Raw genomic sequence first — 13,508 nt, forward strand, 5'->3', positions numbered from 1 at the left:
TAATTTGGAGGAGGGATTGCCTGACGCACAGCTCTTTGCAGTGCACATCGTGGATGGTCACTTTGAAGACATCATACACTTCCTAACGACATGAACTGCCCAGGAAGGCTACACCACCTAGTGCAAAAAAGAGTTAGTGATGCGCGCCGCAGACTTTTCTGTCATTGCCAGACATCTGTACAAAATGGGGTCTAATGGAGTATTATGACAATATGTACTAGAGTTTGAAAGGAGTAGTATCCTCGTGGATGCTCATGGGGGTTCCGCGGGAGGGATTACATAGGAACAGTGACAACACAGAAGAACCTACGCGCAGGGTTATGGTGGCCAACCCTCCATCAGGATTCAAAAGCCTATTGCAAGGTGTGCGACATGCGTCAAAGGATTGGCAGGCCATCGCTAAGAGATGAGCTGCCTGAACCCACGGATGACGTTACAACCTTTTGAGAAATGGGTGATAGATTTTGTGGGACCCATTCAGCCTTAAGGAAAGAAGACGGGAGCATGGTACATTATCACCGTGACTAAGTATTTGACTCGATGGGTGGAGGCATAGCCTGTGAAGGACTGCACTGGCACGACCACTGTGAAGTTTCTCTTTGAGTATATACTGACATGATTTGGGTGTCCAAAGATTTTGATGAGTGATCATGGTACACACTTTCTGAATGAAACAATCAACGCGCTGATGAGGGAATTTCAGTTATATCTCCAGAAAAGCATGCCTTATCACCCACAGGCTAATGGGACGGTGGAAGCATTCAATAAGGTACTAGAGAACGCGATGACTAATATTTTCAACGCTCAACAAAGTGATTGGGACCTGTGCATACCAACAATACTATGGGGCTATTGAACGATGTGCAAAAAGTTGACTGGACAGATACTCTTTAAGCTTGTATATGGTGTTGAAGAAATAACGCCCATGGAATACATTGTGCCTAGTCTGCGCATAGCAGCACTCACGGGTATGAAGGATCACGGAGCCCTGGAAGAGTGGCTCGCGTAGCTTTTTGAGCTTGAGGAGGAAAGGTTTCTGGTTGGATTTCACCAACAGGTCCAAAAGCAACACGAAAATCATGGCATGATCGACACATTAAACTGCACACCGTTAAGGTAAATGATCTGGTTTTGTTATATGACAACAAGTTTGATAAATTTCTAGGGAAATTCAGGATGAACTGGCTAGGACCCTATGTCATTAAGGAGATTACCGACGCAGGAGCAGTTCAGTTGGTTAAATTGAATGGAGATCCCCTCCCAAGTAAGGTGAATGGCAGCCGATTGAAGCCATACACTGGTGATTCAGCCATGTGACAATATGAAGGTAGCATAGACTTAGCGCTCGAGGTAGTTGAAAGGAGACTTGAGATTATAAACTACACTGCCTGAGTTGGGGAATTGCGTGGTTGGAGGATTGTGCAGAACGAGGATATGTCACAGGGTTCGCGATAACGCGGAGAGAGCTGTGCTACCCGGGGATAAATTGCATAGGTCAGCCGGAAAGTGACCGTTAAAGTCACTGTTCATGATTTGATGATGAGAATGAGGCCAAATGGAGCGGGTGGCCGACATTTAAGACAAAATTTATGGGTAAAATCCTTGAAAACATGCTACCAATCTGGCATTAATGAACCAAATTTGGGGGGATCGGTCGGATTTGAATTCAACATGGCCTATAAATTACATGTGGCTACCCAATGAAAAACACTTGGAATTTTGAGGATTGAGTTGGTGAGCTCTCAGACGTGCATGAACCACACATTTTTCGAAGAATTGCTTGATTGCCCAATGTTTGATTGATTTCCAGAGTCCGACCGCAATTTCATCCATGACATTATCCTGGGATCATAACCTATGAACTCCGAAGTAGTGACAGCCGAGGAGGTTGTGCCAGAAGTTGTTATGGAGGAAGAGGGAGCTGCTCCATAGGTTGCAGAGGTACTAGCTAAAGTCCCCAAGTCACCACAGATGCCTAGACTAAAGCCTACCCCAAATAAGGAGAGTGCAAAGGATAATAAGGGCAAGCAAGCTGTGATACCGGTGTGCATGTCGCCTAGAAGAAACCTATAGAAGGACAAGCCCACTGCACAGTAAAAGGGCCAAACCATTAACTTAGAGCCGGAGGAGAAAGAGATTGAGGACATCCCGATGGACGATGAGGATTTGGGGGTGGAAGTGGAGGGTGTTGAAGTCGAGGGTTCTGACCCTATTATCAGATTGCCCAAATAAGTCCCTCTGCAAAAGGGCAAGACCAAGGTACCAAAGGATGTTGATGAAGCAAGGTTGCCTTTCACATACCTCTCCTACCGGAGGAGATTGTCTTTGAAGGATCGCACTTGGGGTGGGTACCACTGTTAAAATTGGAAGATTGGGACTTAGATGACACTTAGAATTAACCTCACTTGGTGACAGAACAACTAATGTACCGCGTTGTTCAGACAACCACCGGGATGATTGCGTTGGAGCCATGGAAGTGGCTCAGGGGTGTAGACAAGGCAGGTCTGCTCAACCTGCTATGGGTGCCACACTACAATCGCACACCCATTACAATATTGGTCTCAAGCAGCTGCTATCCTTGGTACATGATGGATGTCTATGGCTGGAGGAGCCAATACCCATCACTGACAGGTTGATCCATATGATCACATGGCTACCCTATACAGGGGAAAATCCGGCCATGGTGTTTGGCAGAAAAGGTGGCAAGTAGACCCTCACTGAGGCCATGAAGGAGTAATTCAAGCTCGTGACGAAGTCGTGAGGTTATGCCATCCCGAGTATCTACGATCCTGCAGTCAAGGTAGCCATGCAGATTTTGGCAGGAAAAGTTATGCGGAAGTGTCATGCAGATGAAGTGCTAGCACTTGTCGTCGCTCTAGCGGCCCAATGCGCAGAAGGAGTTTAGCGTAATTGGGCGTGCTATCTCTGCATGAGTTGCAGATCTGCGCATCACAGACTGACGTATCATCCACTAGCCTCACCATCAATACTTCAGAAGTTGCTGCGATGCTGCATGCGAAGGACTCCCGAGCGACAGTGCTACCGGAGGGAGCACTGACCATAGAAAATGAAGCCGATAGGCCTGTTGTTAACGCCCTCAAGGGAGTGGGGTTGAACTTGGAAGCGCTTCCTGGTGAGGTGCTCCACTTACTGCAGGATGGGGTGATCGCGGAGCTGAGGGCCAGAAAAACAACGCACTTTGCAGGTGATCAGTTAGTAGAATATCAATAATGTGCAGATGGCCCTTAAACGAGATACTTCCCTCACTTCTATGGTGGAACTTACTAACACAAATTAGCGGATGATTAAGGCCATGAAGGAAGCCTGCCAAATGGTCCCCGAATTGACCATTCCTGAGGATGTAGAGGCAGATGAACAGGTCTAAAAACTTGCAACGAGGGTGCGCGACGCTCGCACAGAGTTGGCTAAGGTTCAGTTGGAGCTGAACCTCTAGATTGTAGAGTTGCATTTGAAGGCCTAGCCTTCAACTCCGCCAGAAGTAAAGGAGCAGCGCGCAACCACTGTCATAGAGGCAATAGCAGCAGTAGACTGCACACAGCTATTTGAATAGTCGTTTGAGGTCCTGACTAGTCTGCAAGAGGATCGTAATATATAGCAGCTGGAGATAGAGGCACGAGAACTACAATAGCGTTATGACAAGGTAAATGGAACAACGTGCACCATCACCCTCACACAAATACTTGCAAAGCTGCAGGAGGCCAAAACACTGAAGGAACAGGTAGATGCAACACAACACAAAGAGGCAGTGTTGAAGGCATGCTTGAAGCCTTGGTTAGATGAAGCTTATTCAGTCCCAGCCTCTATTTAAGGAAATATTTCTAGTCTGCAGATCACTCAGCAAAAGTGTCAGGCTGACAGTTTAGGACCAGTGACAGAGCAGTTGGTTGAAGAAGTGAAGCAAGTGGTTGCGCAGTGCACTGCCAAGGTTGTCGTCATACAGGTCGAGCTGGGAGGTCTTCACGCCCGCAGAGTGACTCGAGGGCGAGTCACCATGTTTGTGTTGGGGGCCCGTTGGGAACGGCTTGCCCCAAGAGCAGTTTTGGGGCTAAAAGCCCATGTTTTAGGACAATTTTGTAATAAAGTTGTAAAGTATCCACATTTTGTGGTAGTGGAGCGCAAAGGTGTCAAGAGTCATAAAGGTGTTGGAAAATTATATATTACATAGAATATTGCATAAATATAAACACAGAAAACGGATAAAACTAGAGAGACACAGATATATGTGGTTCACCCAGTTTGGGCTACGTCCACCCCAAACAGTCAGTCCATCCTTTCTATTATCTAGAAAAATGAAGAGACACAACCTACAGCAGATTCGCTGTAATATCCTCTATTTTCTTTCACAGTCTCACCTATCTGTTTCTCGCTCAGAGAATACAAATCTATTACACAGCCTCAATACAATGCCCTCATACAAAGGGAGGGGCTGCCTTCTAGGGAAAAAAACCCTAAACTAAACATAAGTTCTATCGTCAGATCATTTGCCTAATGAACAGCCTAGATTGACTAGAAATTACTATACTTTTACAAGGCAATTTTATATCTTTTTTTAGCTTTGAGGGCGCTGCCCCCGAAATTCCTGCTGGGGGACCGCTGGCCCCCTGACCCCCCAGTCGGGGGGGATGGCCCCCCTCGAACCCTCACGAACCTCCATGGGGGGGACAAGTCCCCCCCGCTTGGAGGGGTGTACAAACTTCCTGGGGTATACATCCGGCTGAAACAAAGACCTCTAAATAATCATTCTTCACACCCAACAATCTCCCACTTGGAGAATGATTGTAGCAACTCCACCGCTGCTTCATTTGTTGGATAATGACTCCTCTTTGGACTTGGCTGTTTCTCATCTTCATCGTCATCCTTGAAGACCAATTGAAATTGAGCATATTCTCAGTTTCTCCTTGGTTACAACTTTTGTTAGCATATCTGCAGGATTCTGGCTAGTGTGTATCTTTCCCAGCTTCAACTCTCCATCTTCCAACACTGATCATATGAAATGGTACTTGAGCTGTATGTGTTTAGTTCTGGAATGAAATGCTGAGTTCTTTGCAAGATGAATGGAACTTTGGCTATCACTGTATAATGTGCTCATATCATGCTCTTTACCCAATTCACCCATAAACCTTTGTAACCAAATCATTTCTTTACTAGCCTCTGTAGCAACAACATACTCTGCTTCTGTTGTTGAAAGTGCAACAACACTTTGGATAGTTGAAACCCAATTGACAACTATTCCACCTATAGTAAATACATATCTTGTAGTGCTCCTCTTGTTATCTCTGTCACTTGCCATATCTACATCAACATATCCCTGTAGAGAAATGTTTGAACCACCAAAGCATAATGCTTGATTTGTGGTACCTTTCAAATATCTAAGAATCCATTTCACTGCCATCTAATGTTCCTTTCCTGGATTGTTCATATACCTGCTTACAACTCCCATTGCATGTGCAATATCAGGCCTTGTGCAGACCATTGCATACATTAAGCTTCCAACTGCTGATGCATATGGAACTTTAGACATAATCCATGTCTTCTTGGGTCTTTGGGCACATTTCCTTACTAAGTTTGAAATGGCTAGCAAAAGGTGTACTAACTGGTTTTGCATTGTGCATATTAAATCTTTTCAACACCTTTTGTATGTACTCATTCTGAGACAGTGTTAATTTGCGATTTTTCCTGTCTCTAGTTATTCTCATACCAAGGATTTGGTTTGTAGCTCCCAAATCCTTCATTGCAAATTAATTCGCCAATTTTCTTTTGAGCACATTTATTTCCTGCATGTTAGACCCTGCAACAAGCATGTCATCTACATAAAATATCAATATAATATAGCTGCCATCATTTTGCTTTTTCAGATAAACACAATGATTAGAGTGACATCTAGTATAACCTTGTTCAGACATAAACTTGTCAAATTTTAGATACCACTGCCTTGGAGCTTGTTTTAAGCCATACAAGCTCTTCTTCAACCTGCACACTAGTTTCTCCTTCCCTTTTACCTCATATCTTTGTGGTTGCTGCATATATATCTCTTCCTCCAAATCCCCATGGAGAAAGGTTGTCTTTACATCTAATTGCTCAAGATGCAAATCTTTAACTGCTACTAGACTTAAAATATTTCTAATTGAAGTCATTTTAACAACAAGAGAAAATATTTCATCAAAATCAATACCTTTCTTCTGTGCAAACCCCTTCACCACAAGTCTAGCTTTGTACCTTTGTTTTCCTCCATCTTCTTCCTTTAGCCTGTAAACCCATTTATCCTTCAATGTAGTTTTTCCTGCAGGCAACCTGACTAAGTCCCAAGTCTGGTTATGCATTAAGGAGTCCATCTCTTCTTCCATGGCTAGCTCCCACTTCTTCCTGCTTTCAACCTGCATTGCTTTCTCATAACATTCGGGTTCACCAGAATCAGTCAACAATAAATAATATAATGAAGGAGAGTATCGTTAAGGGGGTATACTTATCCTGGTAGATCTTCTAACACCAATTTCATGTGTTTGGGGTGCCTGTTGCTATTGTGGTGGTTGCTGTTGTTGTGGTTGTTGATTATTAGTATTTTCAGGTACCTTTACTTTTTCAGTGATCTCATCAAGAACTCTGTATTCCTTGTTTTCTTTTTCCTGTTTCTTTTCCTGCAATTGATTCTTATACAAGACCTTTTCATTGAATATTATATCTCTGCTCCTAATGATTTTGTGATTTTCATAATCATATAAGTGATAACCAAAATCATTGACACCATATCCAATAAAGGTACATTTCTTTGATTTTGCCTCAAGATTTGTTCTATTTTCTTTATTAATACGGACAAAGGCCTCACAACCAAAAGGCTTTAAAAAAGAGTATTTTACCTTTTTACTTGTCCATGCTTCCTCTGGAACACCACCATCCAAGGAACTTGAAGGCCCTCTGTTTATTAGATAAACAACAGTATCTACAACATCTGCCCAAAATTGTAAAGGCAATCCTGCATGCAATCTCATGCACCTTGCACGCTCGATGATTGTTCTGTTCATCCTTTCTGACACACCATTTTCTTGTGGTGTTCTTGGAATTGTCTTCTCTCTGTGAATTCCATGCTCTGAACAGTACCTATCAAACTCTTTGCTGCAATATTCACCTCTATTGTCTGATCTGAGACACTTCAATTTCTTTCCTGTCTCAATCTCAACCAAAGCTTTCCATTTCTTGAAAGTATCAAATACATTATATTTATTCTTAATACAATAGATCCAAGTTTTTCTAGTTGCATCATCAATAGAAGTAACATAATAATGAGAGCCACCGAGAGATGATACCTGAGCAGGTCCCCATACCTTTGTATGCACAAGCTCTAATTTTTCGCTCTTCTTTTCTTTCCCAACTCTAAGAAATCTAACTCTCTTCTGTTTTCCATAAATGAAATTCTCAAATAAGTCCAAATCAACATTCTTCAAACCCGACAACAAATTCCTTGAGTGAAGAATCTTCATCTCCTTCTCACTCATGTGTCCGAGCCTATGATGCCATAATGCTGCATCTGCTCCTTTGGAAGTTAAAGCATTAACAAAGTTAGAAATACCATTGCTTAAATACAATGTAGCAACCTTTTTTCCTTTTTCTATTACCAGGGCCCCTTTGGTGACCTTCCAAGCTTTATCTGTGAAAGTTGTCACACAACCTTCACTGCCTAACTGTCCTGTTGAAATCATATTTTTCTTCAAATCTGGAACATGCCTTACCTCCTTTAGTAGCCATTGGTTCCCATTCTGCTGTTTTACATGAACCTTACCCATTCCAACAATTTTACAGGGTTTATCATCACCCAAACGGACTTGTCCAAAATCTCCTTGAACATAGTCATGAAAATATTTCTTATCAGGTGTGGCATGGAATGAGGCCCCTGAATCTACCACCCAAGAATCAGTAATATTTTCGAAAGAAAGAAAAAGCATCTTGTAACACCTCACCTGTCACATTTGCTTCATTATTTTTTTCTTGCTATGCATCTCCTTCTTTTCCCTTCCGAGATCTATAGTCTTTCTTTAGGTGTCCTTTCTTTCTGCATTTCCAGCACACTATCCCCGATTTGGACTTGGATCTGCCTTTCCTTGATTTACTGTGATATTCTGAGCTCTTTCTTCTTTCCATTTTTCTTCCCCTAGACTCTGCACTCAAAGCATTACCCGATGTCTCACCAGAGCTTTTCCGTCGCATTTCCTTGCTAAGGATAGCACCGACAACATCATCAAACTTTAAAGTACTAGATCCAGAAACAGAGTTACTAATGGCCATTACTAAACCATTCCAACTTTCTGGCAATGAGCACAAGAATAACAAAGCTCTAACTTCATCATCAAAGTTTACCCCTACATAACTTAACTGACTTGTAACAGTATTAAAATCATTTAAATGGTCTGCAAGAGATCCACCTTCCGACATCTTCAGATTAAATAACCGGTTCATAAGAAATACCTTGTTTGAGGCTGAGGGTTTTTCATATAGTTTCGCCAATGCCTTAATCAAAACCTCTGTCATTGTTTCCTTCGAAATGTTGAAGGCGACTGATGCTGCGAAGCACAACTGTACTATTCCGAGTGCCTTTCTATCGAGAAGGTTCCATTCTTCATTTGTCATACCCGTCGACATTTTTGTTTTTCTGCCCAATGGTAGGTACAGATATTTTTGATACAGATAATCTTTCATCTGCATCTTCCACAACGAGAAGGTTTGGCCGTTAAATTTCTCGACCCTAAACTTACCATCTTCCGCCATTGCTTCCACTCGAATGAGGAACCCTTATTTCCTGCGAGTTTATCAGCCAAATAGACCTTCGGCTCTGATACCAGTTGTTAGAAAATTATATATTATAGAGCAATGGAACACATAGAATATTGCATAAATGTAAACGGAGAAAACGCATAAAACCAAAAAGACACAAATATATGTGGTTCACCCAGTTTGGGTTACATCCACCCCAAATAGCTAGTCCTTCCTTTCTATTATCTAGTAAAATGAAGAGACACAACCTACAGTAGATCCGCTGTAATATCCTCTGTTTTCTCTCACAGTGTCACCTCTTTGTTTCTCGCTCGAAGAATACAAATCTATTACACAACCTCAATATAATGCCCTCATACAAAGATAGGGGTTTCCTTCTAGGGCAAAAACCCCTAAACTAAACATAAGTTCTACCGTCAGATCATCCGCTTAATGAATGGAACAGATTGACTAGAAATTACTATACTTTTACAAGACAATTTTACATTTGTTTTTAGCTTCGGGGGCGTTGCCCCCAAAACTCCCGTTGCGGGTCCGTTGGCCCTTGAAACCCCCAACAAAAGGGTTGTCTACCCTTATTTTGTAAAGTGTCAATTTGGCTGTAAAGATCTACCCATGGTCCGCGGACCATGAGATTGGATCAACAGGAGCTAAGTAAGTAAGCTCTAGGTAGTTAGAGTCAATTAAGCTTGGAAAGTTTTTGTAGGAAAGTCTAAGTGTTTTCGAATCTTAGCATAGGTAGAGGCTCTACAGCTAAGTAAGTAGAGGCCTATGGTGGAAGCCCGTAGTTAAGTGTGCAGACCCCTGCAGCTATGTGCGCAGGGTGGATAGAGTCTATATTAAACTGGAAGATATCAATAAAGAGAAGTATTTTGCCATTACTATGTATTTAGTCTCTGTTAATGCATCTAATTATATTGTGATATGGGTTTGTTTTATAGTGTTTATTTGATGCGTGAATGTATTTGATTATCTCTGTTAATTAAACGCAAGAAAGAATATCAGTTTACACGACACTAACTGTAATTAATTGGTAAGATAAGTAAAACACTTGAGATAACTTGGGAACCTATACAATACATTGTCAGAGTAGCGCGAAAGTACCTAAACCGCTGGTTAGGGTTGTGCGAAGGTCAATCGTACACCTTCGCGGAGGTACTGAAGGGCGGGATAGAGGGTACATCAACTAAGCCCTAAGGCTTAGTGACTTGTGCAAAGGCAGGAGAAGGGGGTATAAACTAACATCACGACCATCTCAGGGTGCGGAAACTTGGTTCCAGCATCCCCCCATATTGTATCGGGTGAGACTTCAGTCCGCGCTCCATGGGTTGATGCCAAAAGGCCCAGTAGTGTAGGGATTTGTTTGGTTGACTAACACTGAATCTGGGTGAGGGCCCACGAAGCCAACACCTTCTACACCTTGCGTCTATTCAAGTTTGTATAACTGTCAGCAGTGTGATCGGAATTACGAATCAGAAAAACGAATTTATAAAAGCATACATCCAGTTTATAAGGGCGTGATTGGATGTATGGCTCATTTGGTACTATCAAGAAGGTGTATTAAATAGAGAATAAGATGGAAATATTACTCATCGTACGAACTGAGCCATTGTAATTAAACATTAATTATGAATATAATAATTTTGTTAAAGTTTTAGCCTTTCAATACAAAATGACATAGCGCGGTGATAATAGTAATTATCATACTTAGATTGCAGGATTGTAGGATTGTAATGGTTTCAAAATAAGGCTTAAGCTCTCTGAACCAACCAACATCTAAACAAATAAAATTAAACAAATTTAAAAAATAAATTATATCTGTTTTGCGATGTGAACTTTATAAATGAAATGTTTGATTTTTGTTCCACTTCAAATTAATTCAAATTTCAATGTATAACGAATGTGTTATACCCTACGTGGCAGGGATAATAAGGTTGTGGTTGATAAAATTGATAATGTAATATTAAAAAATAAAAGGTACAATTTATATCTAATATAGAGGAATGTTTATAGTGGAGACATAAGGTTTCGAGGAAGGTGGACTTAGGGGAGTGTACCAATTAGAACTTCACTCTGTTTTAGGACTTCTGATTAGCTATTTGTAATAGTAAAAAGACACTGACATTCCCATATTAAGAGATACTTATTTACATCTCAAGTTTATCTATTATAATTATATAATTTATATCTAAATTTATTTATTATAATTACATAATTTATATACATAATTGATTAGTATACCATGAAAACAGATGAGATACGATATATAATTAAAAAAACTAAGAGTAAGATAAGGATTTGGGACATAGAATGTACAGAATAGAGCATTTTCACACTAGGAAACGAAGGAAAAAGTTATGGGTAATGTTAACAATATAAGCATACTCTAAACTGATAAAAATTGTTAAATACAATGCTTATGGAAACCAAAATGCAAAGATTAAAACAGCAATAAATGTGAATGCATTGTTTTCAGCATGAAGCTAATGGGAATTTGTTCTCAATTCCAATATATATATATATTTTTTATTTTTTTTTATTTTTTTTGTTTGAGTTGGTAATAATGGAAAGATATTTTGATTCTCTAATTTAAGGTTAATGATTTATTCATAGTAATTAATTTTCTTATTCTTTATATTTATAATACTTGATATTTTTCTCAAACTTAATTATGATAGTGCATTTAACAATGTTTATATTTTGGAGGGTATCTTTTTCTATAGGGAAAATTTTAGGAGTTAATATTCGTAAGTGGGTTATTTTTTCATGGATTTTGCCTCAAAACAATTCACCAATTTCTATTTTTTCTAAAAATGATTTGCTCAAAATTTATAATATAAAAATATTTTGCTTCAAAGATTGCCGAAATTTAATAGAGACTATATATAAAATCACTAGAAATTTGAAATTGTTTACGAAGATATCATCAAATATTTTACAATTTTCATATTAGGGACTAGTAAGATTAACTAAAGTTTCTATACTTTAAGATAAATTTCCTTCTTTAAAAATTTCCCTGTTCTTCCATTAACACCTTACGATTTAACCAAGAGACTATATCTCTAGTCCAAGCTTTATTAAATCATGTGTGACTTCTATTGAAGTATGAAGTAGTGTTTAAAAAACTTATTACTCTTTATGGTAAGTATCTTATACTTGCATATAAAGTACCTAATGGGAGTAATCCCAACTCCTAAAATGTGAATAGAATAAAGGGTATTTCTTTCTCTCGCACACATTTTTCCCATTGATTTGCTCTGTTTTCCCCAAGTTTCCTTATAAGCACTACTACTTGAAATCTCATAGCGATATAAAATTATTGAGGTAACAAAAATGTTCAAAATGAAATTCCCTACTTGGAACCAAAATTTTTGTTATTTTATAATGGTTCTCAAAGCCAAAGTTAACTTTCCAACCTCCATTTTTTTGTAACAATATAGTTACAATTTAACTTATTGAGAAATATAATTTAGAGATACTTATAAAAATGGAGAACTTTTGGATTTATATTATCATATTGTATATGTTTGTTTCTTTTTATTTATTATTTAAGATAGCGATTTAAATTTACAATTAAGTATTAAAAGGATATGAGTTTATTATTCAATATAGAATATAGTATCTTTTATAAAGATAATAATGACTATGATTTTAAATTAGAAAATGTTGTAACTAAACTGGACAACTTTGTAATACAAAATATAAATTGGATAAACTTGTTTAAAAAAAAACAGTAAGGTTGTTTACCCAAAATTATATTTGGTCTATAATTCCTACTTCAATGTATCAAAGCACAACAAATATATTGTCTCATATGTTATTTAAGCAAAAAGGATAATCTGGTAAAACATAAAAAAAAAGTAGAAACAACTAAAAATATAAGTCGCCTAGGACCTTTTTGATGATATTCTCCTATGAATCCTCATCATCTTCCATTTGCCCCTTATTAATGAATTTGGTTGTAGTTTGGCCATCTACTACACCATCTTTTTGTTTCATGATGTGAGCAGCACCCTTGGAATTCTATGAGGCCAAAGGTTCACTACTACTTTTAAGGTCAAGTTATGACATTAATTTAAACAATAATTGTTTGTTCATTTTTAAACTTAGAATTAGATTAAAAAAACAAACTCACTCACATGAATATATTGGTGCTTCTTTAGCTCCAAGGGTTAGCTCAAGCGGTCTAGATCTAGACGTAAAGTTTTGATATTGTTGCTAGTTGTTGCTGATCACGGGTTTGACTTTCTTCGTTTCCCTTGGGGAAAATCCTCATAATCAAGGTTGACGGTTTACTTAGTTTTCCGTCCACGAAATGTGGGGATATACTTTGGGTTTTCCCATGCTTTCATTCCAAGTAAAAAAAGTATTAACGCTTCTAAACATTATATAGTCATGATGATCATGGTGATTTGACTTTATCATTACATTCATCATTACTATAATGTATTAAGAGTGTTGATTTATCCTTATTTAGAATGTTAATTTTTCCACATTAAGACATCACTATATCTTGAATGTCTTACACTATTTCTATTATATCCATGTTAAAAGAACAAGTGGATTAGATTCAAATACCTATGTGGGTTTGCTTCACACACAAATGTTAAAAAAATGAAGTTAATCATGCTCAAAATGAAATACTCATGAATAAGAAAATTATGGGAACCCCATGGCATCATTTTGTTCAACTATTCGACCCAAAGGAACATCTTCATCGTCAT

This window comes from Pinus tabuliformis, chromosome 8 (genome assembly GCF_031772625.1).
Source record: "Pinus tabuliformis cultivar Carrire ecotype Pingquan chromosome 8, CPIR1, whole genome shotgun sequence".
Taxonomy (NCBI): Eukaryota; Viridiplantae; Streptophyta; class Pinopsida; order Pinales; family Pinaceae; genus Pinus; species Pinus tabuliformis.